This window comes from Myodes glareolus, chromosome 1 (assembly GCF_982192425.1).
Source record: "Myodes glareolus chromosome 1, mMyoGla1.1, whole genome shotgun sequence".
Taxonomy (NCBI): domain Eukaryota; kingdom Metazoa; phylum Chordata; class Mammalia; order Rodentia; family Cricetidae; genus Myodes; species Myodes glareolus.
The window spans coordinates 2,662,908-2,674,410 of record NC_142026.1 but is presented as its reverse complement, the minus strand read 5'-3'; positions in this window follow the sequence as shown (position 1 = coordinate 2,674,410).

The following is an 11,503-nucleotide window of genomic DNA, read 5'->3' as shown; positions in this document are numbered from 1 at the left end:
TGTCAGGAAACTGAAAACTGTATTTTGAAAATTTCCCTACTTTCCTTCCCTGTAAACCATGAAATTATTTATAAAGGGTGGTGGCCCAAGGCCTGGTTCCACGAGGGGTCCACCCAAGGCCTCATCTGGTCCCCTTGGTGGGTGGGAGACGGCTGAGGGTGAGTAACAGACAGATACACCATGAAGAGAGATGGGGTATAGAGTTTATTTAGTGGGTTATAGAAGGGGAAGGGAAGGAGAGAAGGGGAAGAAGTGGAGAGAAGGGAGGGAGGGAGGGAAGGAGAGAGAGAGAGAGAGAGAGAGAGAGAGACAGAGAGAGAGAGAGAGAGAGAGAGAGAGAGAGAGAGAGAGAGAGAGAGAGGCAGAAGCTGCTTCTCCAGAAGACAGGCTGACAGAGAAAGAGTGGGCACGGGCTGGGGGAGGAGGAGGCAGGAGATCACTGAAGAGGGGAGCAGAGCTTGTCTCTTAAAGGGATAGTATATCTATTTGACAGACCAGGCCAACAGATTACAACAACCCATCCCAAAATGCACTAATTATGAGAGACCAGACTGATATTGTTACAGCTAAGACAGAGGAGCCTGACTCTGCGTAGTTGCCTGCATCTCCATTAATTCCACAGGGTTTGCCCTGCTCCAACTCTGATAAGAGAAACAAAGGTAAGGCCTAAGCCCTGTTAGACCTTGTCTCTTTGAGGACAGTCCAGGCAGGCTCATAGATGTTGAATTCTGTCCTTCTCATAAGTCATAGAGTTGAGCCATTCATAGGAGCCACCCTGTAGCTATGCTTTTACTGCCTCTGCTGCCTGAGCTTCCCTCCATTCTCTTGCCTCTTTCCTTCTTCCTTTCTTTCTCTTTCCCCTCACTTACTTTCATTGCTGGGCCTCCTTCCAGTTTTTATTACTACCTAAGGTCTTTGCATGACATTCATATCCCAGGTCAAACAAATATCCCCTTCCCTGATCACAAAGTCTAGTGTTCCCATCTTCACACTACTCCCCAGATATTTTAACATCATGATTTAATGTTGGTTTAGCCCTCTATCTCTACTTGAAGTTGTTTTCACTGCCCATTTTCTTGTTTCCTGGATAAGCCTCTGGATAACTACCACATGTGAGTTCAAGATCTTGGGTGAATTGTTGACTTTACATAAATAAACTGCATACCTTAACTGCTTATAATTTTAAGAGTTTCTTTCATATTCTTTGTAAGTCTTGCAAGATCTAAAAGGTATTAATATAGAGTCTATACTTTAAAATAAAGTCTGTGGATGAAGAAATGACTCAGTAGTTAAGAGGTTCTGTTCATGTTGAGGCCCCACACTGGGTTCCCAGCACCTACACAGGCCACAAAAATCTGTAACTCTTGTTTCATGGGATCAGATGCCCTCTTCTCATCTCTGTGGGACTGCTTGCATGCAGTATACTTACATAGAGTTAAAACATTCATACACATAAAAGAAGAATAAATTAAAAGTTTTAATCCTTGCCAAATTAGACAACCTGTTTGAACACAATTATTTATATGAAACAATGTATTGGAGAGGTTAAATACTGTCATGTGTAATACAACTATCAAACACAATAAAGACAATCTACAAAATTGCCCATAAAATAAAGGTACATGGCTGTTTGAAAACAACATTATTATACAATAACATGCATAAATTAATTTCAATTATTCAATTTCACTAGGAGAGACAGACATACACACACACAAAGAGAGAGAAGAGAGAGAGAGAGAGAGAATGAATATTTCTTTGAGGATGAAATAGATCTAGTGAGGATGACTGTAGTCGGAGACTGTTCACTTGTTTCCTAGCAGCCAAGACCTGAAATAACCACTCAGAAACTTCATAATTACAATACTGTTTGGCATATGACTCTAGCACATTCCTAGCAAGATCTTACATCTTAAATTAACCCATTTCTATTATTTTATATTTTACCATGAAGCTCATGGCCTACCAGCAAGATTCCAGATGGTGACTCACGTCTTTCTCCTCTGGCGGCTACATGGCTTCTTCCTAACCCCGTTTTCTTCCAATATTCAGTTTAGTTCTCCTGCCTAGCTCTACTCTTTCCTATCACAGGTAAAAGCAGATTCTTTATTCATTAACCAATAAAAGCAACACATATACAGAAGGACTTCCCACATCAGATGACCACATGTCCTAGCTCACATGAATCCATCTGATTTTGTTTCCCTGATGCTTATCAACAATTCCTTATTTAGCTTTTGAAAGGGTCACAGTTTAGATCACAAATCACATGGCTACCCTAAGAGTAATCCTATATTAATTCCTTTCCAACACACAGTTGGTTGTCTTTAAGTGGTCAAGAGCCAAGAAAGACCAAGAATCTTTTCTGACAATATGATGTAGCCAATAACAGAGATTTGAAAATCTGTTTCCTAGCAACTAATTCTATGACAATTTCTGAGGTAATAGTGATGCATTCAATGTACAATTTCTAATTTGCTAGGTTAAAAAATTCTGCCACATATTTTGTCATGTCCCTTTACATAATCTGCTTCCTTTGGTTTCTTAACTGTAAAGTGGTAACAACACTGTATGCCTCTACCTTCTGTGAGAACTTAATGAGATAAAGGATTTGAAGCTTCCAAACTAAGTGCTAAATTCAGGGCGGTAATATTCAGACTTTGATATTATTTCCTAGTCAGTGACATGAGGTCATGTCCTAGTCACCTTGGTCAATTTGACACAGCCTAAGGTCACCTTGACTGAGGGAGTGTCTAGATCAAATTGGCCAGTGTGCAAAGGTGGGAAGAACTTCCTTGGTTAGTAAGTTATGTAGAGGGGCCCAGACTACTTTGGGTGCTATCATTTCTTGTCCAAGTGATCTTGGATTGTATAACAAGTATGAACTAGTGAGCCAAGAAACAAAGAAGAAACATTCCTCCATGTTTTCTGCTTGAAGTTCCTGTTCTGACTTCCCGTAACCTGGAAATATAAACCAGGTAAATCCTCTCCTCTTTTAAGTTGCTTTTGGTCATGGTCTTTGTCACAGCACTAAAATGAAACTAGAATACCACGTGATGCTACCTTTTTTTCTCTTCAATCTTTATGGCATTGCTATGAGAGCATATTCTGGTCCTCCAGTCAATAGTCTTTAAGATACCAGCCCACTTGAGTGTGGTCTCTGATACTCTAAAAGCAGTTTTAAAGTGTGTGCCCACTCTCTTGCTTCTGATTCCCATTTCCAGCTGCTAGACTCTGTTCCTGTTCACACAGAGGACTGTTATCTAGAGCAGTGATGTTTAAGTTTTTTCCCTTAAACAAATAACCCTTTTATTAATTATAATTCGGAAATGGTATGGGATTATTTTGTGACTTCCATCATCATGGCATGAGTGCCTTCTATATTCATTGCATTCTTGTTACAAGCTCTGTAGGAAACAAGAAAAATATTTTTTAGTAGGTTCTTTTAAAAAAAATTATTTATTTATTTATTTAAAATTTCCACTTCCTCCCATCCTCCCATTTCTCTTTCACTCCCCCCACTCCCCTTCTCCCTCCTGTCCTAAGAGAAGTCAGGGTGCCCTGCCTTGTGGGAAGTCCAGCCCCCCCTCCATCCTAGGAAGGTGAGCATCCAAACAGACTAGGTTCCCAAAAGTCAGTACATGCAGTAGAAACAAAATTCAGGGTCATTTTCATTGGCTTCTTCGTCCGCCCTCATTGTCAGCCACATTCAGAGAATCTGGTTTGATCACATGCTCATTCAAACCCAGTCCAGCTGGCCTTGGTAAGCTCCCACTTAGATTAGTTCCACAGTCTCCATGGGTGGACGCACCCCTCCTGGTCCTGCCTTCCTTTCCTATATTCTCCCTCCTTCTGCTCTTCATCTGGGCTTTGGAAGCTCAGTCCAGTGCTCCAATGTGGGTCTCTGTCTCTATCTCCATCCCTTGCCAGATGAAGGTTCTATGGTGATATGCAAGATAGTCATCAGTATGTCTATGGGAGAAGGTCAGTTCAGGCACCCTCTGCTCTGCTGCCCACGGACCTATTTGGGGAAATCTCCTTGGACACCTGGGAACCCCTCTAGAGCCAAGACTCTAGCCAATCTTAGTAGGTTCTTAACATTGGAACAGATCACTAATTTTCTCTGACCATCAGAGTAGTTTGTATTCAGATGTAATCTTTTCTACAAATCACCACCACGTTTTATGATCCACATTAGGTAAGTAAAATGACAAACAGAATTTTAAATTTTAAGGTAGACATGTCACCATGGAGAACATCAACATTATCATCAATGAGTATAATCATGGAAAATATTCCCTTACCTTCTGACTCCTGTAAAGACTGACTTCCACTGTGTTCAAGTCCATCCAACATGTAAACCAAAGTCTATAAATTTCTGTGCCACTTTGTCTCACATAAACTCTAAATGTCACAATAATAATGAATTTACTTAAGTCTTTACAGTTATTTAAAGTATTCTAAAATTCCCATATCTAAAATAGTAGCTACATAAGAGTCATGACATGGTTGCATTTTTTGATAATTCTTCAAGATTCATCTATTTTCTATATTGTACAAAAAGAAGAGCTGAAATGGGGTATGGTAAAAACCACTATCCCAGACTCAAAGAAAACAGACCCTGCAAATGCTAAAGGTGGTGCTAATCTCTACAACCTTTGCAGGCATGTGACCTTGGCTTTGCCTTACTGCTTCCATTAGGAAGCTTGTCCCATTGGCTTCCAGATGTCATTTCTTAAATAGCAACTTAGGACACTCCATAGTTCAGAGAACCAGTGCCAGTTGTTGAGTATTTCCACGCCAACTGTGTGTCCTAGAACTGGGGGAGATAACCACAGTATGAATTGAAGAATCACTAGACTAGTAGACTAGTGAGAGGCTACTGAGCTAAACTCCATCGATGATCTACTGTCCTTAAGCCTTAATTCTAATTACTGATGGTGACATTTTGAGTCTCTTAAAATTAGTTCTAGTTCAGAACTGGTATCTAGTCATGGATAAATGCATGATTATCTCTTTGTATATAATCCAAATATTCTACCTGAAAGTTATAGTCTATTTTCAGAACTGTGTGAGAAAGATTAATTGTGTAGGTATTAGGCAGTGTAGCAGGTTCCTTCCTTAAAGAAATCTAGCCTTGTTCTCACTCAAAGAGTATTGGATCTACAGACTGGCTCTAGGACCTAAGTCACATTATATGCCTGCATCAAATGTTACATATTCACAAGGCCTCTATAGTTTATTCAGAAAACCACAAGTAAAGAGGATCTTCATTAATCCAACAAAATTCTCTTGCCATTAACATTTTAGATAGCTTTATGTGCTTTCTTTTATAGAATGCTTCCTGGTTTTGAACATCACTTTTGCTCTAGGGCTATGATAATCTTTACTCTATTGTTTCAACTTTAGCATATCTTTTGTTATTTCAAATCCAGCACATCTTTTATTTTCTCAAAATCCCCATTTTCCTTTCTAGAGACTAAAAGACAGAATAGACATTCTTTAAGATGCTTGTTACAAATTTCTATTAATTAATCAAACGTTCACTTGCTTTTTTTTAAAGGTGGAGATTTTGTGGTCTGAAATGACATTTTATATTTGTTTTTTTCATTCACACATAATTTTTTTCTTTTCTTTGTTTGTATAAAGGTTTGGGAGCCTTTAAATAGAACCATATCAGGTGGGTAACCATATCAGGTGAGTAAGCAAGAAAACTTGGAGCAACCTTTCCTTGTCACTACTTTTCCCCTCTTCTTTCTTCCAGAGGGCATTCGATGGTTATGCCCAGAATGTCTGGCTTTTCCTAAGGACTTATCTTATCTTTATGGTTAACTAAAACTAAAGCCACATTAGTTTTTTTTTCAAAGTTTATTAAATTATGGAAGTTTCCATTTCCGCCCCTCCTCCCAACTCTCTCCCACTCCCCCCTCCCCCTCCTCCTCCCTCTCCATCCCTAAGAGCAGTCAGGGCTTCCAGTCCTGTGGGAAGTTCAAGTTCCTCCCCTGTAGAGGGCCGCAGCCACACTCTCCACCATATGATGGCGCTGCACCGCCAGGTGAGCTAGAAAGCTCACACGTGTTGGTAACTTTCCACGACTCCCAAGGCATCACCTGGGACTGGGAGCAGCGGACCAATCCAAGAGTGACACGTCCCAAAGCAGGGTCTGTTTCATATATAAGGGATGGCTTCCTTCATATCTGGGTCTCCGCCATGTTGGCTGATGCTCGCTCTCCCAAGGGGCATTAAAGCTATTTCTGCAGTAGGATCCTGTGTCCCGCGTGGTTCTTGCTGGCGAGAGGAAGCGTGGGACTTCTGGTGCTTGAAACCCAGGACGCCGGGGGACCCTGACAACTGCTCACACCACCGGAGACCCCTTGGACACAAGGAGGATTCAGAACTGCAGGCCTGCATGCTCAGAGAGGTATGACTCTAAAGTCCAGAGAGTGTATCAGAAACTGAACAGCAGTGGGAGGTTGTGCGCACATTCAGATAAGTTAAAAAGGACCCTCCGGTAAAGAATGGGGGAGAGAATGTTTTTTGCATTGTTTTTTATGTACTGGACAGGAGAAAGATATTTAAATTTAGGAACTGCTAAAAAAGGTAGTTTAAATTTAAAACATGGGCTTAAGAATATGATGTTTTGGAGGAGAGGTTCTGTTTTCGTCTCCACAGAAAATGAGAGCCTAAAGGTGTACTTGGGATTTATGTGGTTTGAATCACTGAGACCTCCTGAAATGTTGTAGTGTATACCCCTAAAATGCAACGTCCCAATTCAGCAGGAAATAGCCAGAGAGACTAACGGCGCCCAATTTCCCTAAAAGATTAAATGAGGTCCTTTCAATGGTTGCAGAGCAGCAAGCCTGCTTCTCTGAATTCCGCTTTGCTCCGTACAACAGTTTGGACTCAGAATGAATGCAGCTACAGCTAAAGGGCGGCTGGAGTGGAGCTTTGCTCTGTGGCTATGGTGGGGGGCACGTTGCACCGGCTCAGTTGGTGCCTGGCCTGGAGGGTGTCACAGCAGTACTGAAAATGAGAGCGGTGCCACAAGCATCCAGGCCAGAAGGCTTACAATGTACCAAAAACTGTGCTGGTCTCTGAGGCTAAAATGGCTCTGGTTCCATTTGGCTATGCTAAAGTTTGCTGACTTCAGGCAGGGCTGGTTGTAATTATCAGAATAAAAGCGCGTCAACCTGGTTACCGGTATCCTAGGTAACAAAGGCAGACCTATTGCCTGAGGCAACGGGTGGGATAAACAATGCTAGACCTAGAGGTTTTTTTCATCTGAATAGGGGAGCTGGGGAAATGGCTCAGAGGTTAAGAGCACTGCCTGCTCTTCCAGAGATTACAAGTTCGATTCCCAGTGGCCACGTCATCTTAGGACTCCAGGCTGGGAACAGGAAAACGGTTTTCTCATATTTTTGGAGCAATAATCTCATCTGTGCCAGATTTAAAATGGTTTAATTCTAAGGCCTGCTGTAATGGCACAGGCAAACAAGATTTGCTCTTTGGAACAGAGACCATAGGTCTCTAAGTTCAAGACCTGCCTACTTCCAGTACTGACTGTGCTAAATTTTTACACTGAGTTTTTTAATACTCTTAAATGTTATTTTGGGAGATTTTTTTTCTAGGAATGCTGACATACATCTGGGTACTATTCATGCTGTGGATTCATCTGTCCAGAGGCCTGAGGACAAAGCCTCTGCTATGGAGCTGTCTGACCTGATTGCTGCAGAGCTGGCGGGTTCCTGAGGGATGGTCCAGCTCCTGCCCTTGGTCTGTCAGTTATTGCTGTGCTGTTGTTGCTGTACATTGCAATGTTGTTGTTGCTGTGCCATTGCTGTGCTGCTGGATTTCCTCTTGTTTTGTCAGTTATTGCTATCAGTTTCCCTTATCCTGTCAGTTATTTCTGCTAAACACTATGGGTATCTTCAAGACAGGTTACAAAATGCCATGGTTATTCAAATTAAGAATTGGATACTACAGACTTCTTGATGCAGCTGGGGAGTTGTGCCCCTGCGATCCCAGATTATTAAGCAATTGTCTAGTTATCTTCTAGGTAATTGGACTGGAGAACTTACCAGTTCTTGTTAAAATTGAAAAAAGGGGGAATAATAAAGGAACTGCCCCCGATGCTCTGTTCATTATACATTTTTTAAATGGCAGCACGGCCTATACCATGGAAAACAGAGACCCTCAATCAGTTATCTACCACAGTGGCTACAGCCCTGGATCAGCAGGCTACCATAGATACATCTATTAGAGGTAGAATAAAGAACAGGTGGATATCTTATGGCAGCTTGCCCAATTGGGCTGTGAATGGAAAACTCCAGCCTTATGTGTGACCAGTGTACCATATGAGAACTTTATAAAAGTGGCTAACTTGTCCCGAGAATTGTCTTTGTATCTTGCAGGAGAATTTTGATGATTTGCTGTCCTCCTTGAGATGGTCCATCGTGACAATCAACTCCACGCGAGTGGACATAAGCCTGGCCAAAGGATTCCAGTCCTGAGTCGTGTCCTTCATCCCCTACTTCAAAGAATGGGTGGGGGTGGAAATGTTTTGGAACGGTCCTACGCTATGGAATAGTGTTTCTCCTCTGGATGGTCTGCTGACTCTAATCCCAAAGCCATAGGGATAAAGTTGTTTTTGCACAGCACTGGCTGCCCTGGAACAGGGAGCCTCTTCTGATATGTGGTTATCTATGGTAAAGCAGTAAGGTTTAAGCCAACCAGCTCCTGCACCCCTAGGACTGTGGTCCATGGCACAGGGTGGAGTGCTTGGCTTAGCTAGCCCTGAAGGTTGTGGAGCTGAAAAGCATCGCACAGAGAATGGCCCTCTCTGAGAGATAAGTCGCCCTGCATAAGGGTTTCCTGCCATATGTTCCCTTTCCCAGAAAAATGGCAGAGGGCAGGCCGGATAGGTTCCAGGTGTCATGAACCTAGGGGCAGATTCTGTGTAAGCCCATTTTAATGTTTTCATTTTGGGAAGTGCGACCTCTATCTTTACCTTCTGAGGGAGTTGCCTTTCTGCAAAGAAGTAAATTTAGGGGGAGATGTAGAGGGCCGCAGCCACACTCTCCACCATATGATGGCGCTGCACCACCAGGTGAGCTAGAAAGCTCACACGTGTTGGTAACTTTCCACGACTCCCAAGGCATCACCTGGGACTGGGAGCAGCAGACCAATCCAAGAGTGACACGTTCCAAAGCAGGGTCTGTTTCATATATAAGGGATGGCTTCCTTCATATCTGGGTCTCCGCCATGTTGGCTGATGCTCGCTCTCCCAAGGGGCATTAAAGCTATTTCTGCAGTAGGATCCTGTGTCCCACGTGGTTCTTGCTGGCGAGGATAGCGTGGGACACTCCCCCCTCCCTCCAGGTCCAGGGGAAGGTGAGTATCCAAACAGACTGGATCCCCAAAAATCCAGAATACGCAGAGGAAACAAGTCCCAGAGTCATTGTCAATGGCTTTTTAGAAAGACTTTGGGCCAGCCACATTCAGAGAATCCGGCCACATTCAGAAAATCTGGTTGGATCATATGCTCGTTCAGTCCCAGTCCAACTGGCCTTGGTGAACTCTCATTAGATCAGTCCCCTTGTATCAGTGGGTGATTGCACCCCTCACGGTCCTGAGTTTTTTTCATGTTCTCCCTCCTTCTGCCCCTCATTTTGACCATAGGGGGCTGGAAACAACCTAGGTGCCCCTCAATAGAAGAATGGTTAAAGAAGGTGTGGAACATATATACACTAGAGTTTTACTCAGCGGTAAAAAACAATGACATCTTGAAATTTGCATGCAAATGGATGGACATAGAAAACACTTTACTGAGTGAGGTAAGCCAGACCCAAAAAGAGGAATATGGTATGTATTCACTCATAAGTGGATTCTAGCCATAATTAAAGGTCTTTGAGCCTATTATTCGAGATCCTAGAGAAGCTAAATAAGAAGGTGAACCTGAAGAAAATCATGTACTTATCCTCCTGGAGGTTGGAAATAGACAAGAGTCCCAGGTAACCTCGGGTGCATGGGGGGGTGGGTAGGAGGGTTGTTGGAAGGGGAGATGGTTAGAGAAAAGGGAGTAGGGGAGGAATGGGGAAAACTCGGGGGACTGAGATGGGGGAGGAAGGAAGGATGGATATGGGATCAGGGAAGAATATATCTCAACTAAGGGAGTCATTTTAGGGTTTACAAGAGACTTGATTATAAATGGGATCCCCAGATTGTTCTCTAGACAGAGGAGAGAGTGCCTGAACCGGCCTTGGCCTATAACCATACTGATGAATATTTTGCTTATCACCATAGATCCTTCATCCAACGATGGATGGCGATACAGACGGAGACCCACATTGGAGCCACATTAGTTTTTTGTTGTCCTGCTGCCTACATGATTTGGAGTCCTCTAGTGTGTGTGTGCCTGTATCAGTCTAATGGTTCCTGAAGGGATTTTATGATTACAATTGTTACACTGTGTTCTGCTTACTCCTATTTTTATACAGACTGCACATCCTAACTGCTCAGCAGTGGAAGGAATATCCAAGCTGCTGGGGCTGTTGGGAGATGCATTATCTAGAAGATTAACTTGGGGTACCACCATAGGAGACTCATGCCTGGCATCACAGAAGAGGAAAAAAGGATAAATCAAAATTTCATTTGGACTGAAGACTGGCAGCCCTAGGAAACAGACTGCACAGAACATAGAGAAGTTTCACACATTAATGTGGGCCCCTTGTATCCTCTCACAACACATGGAATTCAGCAGAAATTCTTGGATTTCTACCTCCAAATCTATAACCCAAAGCTTACTATTCTCCTATGTACAATGCCAACACATTGACTATAGCAAACCAATCGTGACTTCTCATTGGGATTGCATTAAACGCTTCTTGACTGACCCTTCTACTTCCACTCTAATAGCTTTACTGTCAAATCTTCACACAGCAGCCCGAATTTCCATTCAAAGTAGAACTCAGGATGTCACTTGTTTCAAGGAGCTTGCAATCTCAGAATGATAGCCAGCGACGTTTTGGCATATGTTATATTGTCTCTGACCTTATTTCCAACTGGAAACAACTCTCAGTATCTGCATGTGGGTGGGTGGGGGACAGGAGGGTTGGTTCCAGTACCTCTGGATGAGGTCAAAATCCAAAGAAACTCAAATACATTATATAAAGTAAAATTTAAATGTATCTAGCACACATATTCCCATGACTTTAAATGATCTTTAGTTTACCTCTAATACTTAACACAATATAAATATGCTATGTATGTACTTGTTATACTGTTTTATTGGTGTATTAGATGGGGTTCTCTAGAAAAATTTAATCAACAGAATGCATATTTATTATAAAATGGGTATTTGTTAAATTGGTTCACACGATAGGGGAGGGTACTTGAACAAGAGCCATCTGCAAACTGGAATGAAAAAGAAACCATTAGTTGCTCAGGTCATGATGCTGACACAGCACACAAGACAAATTTATTTCAAGTCAGACATAGCCACAAT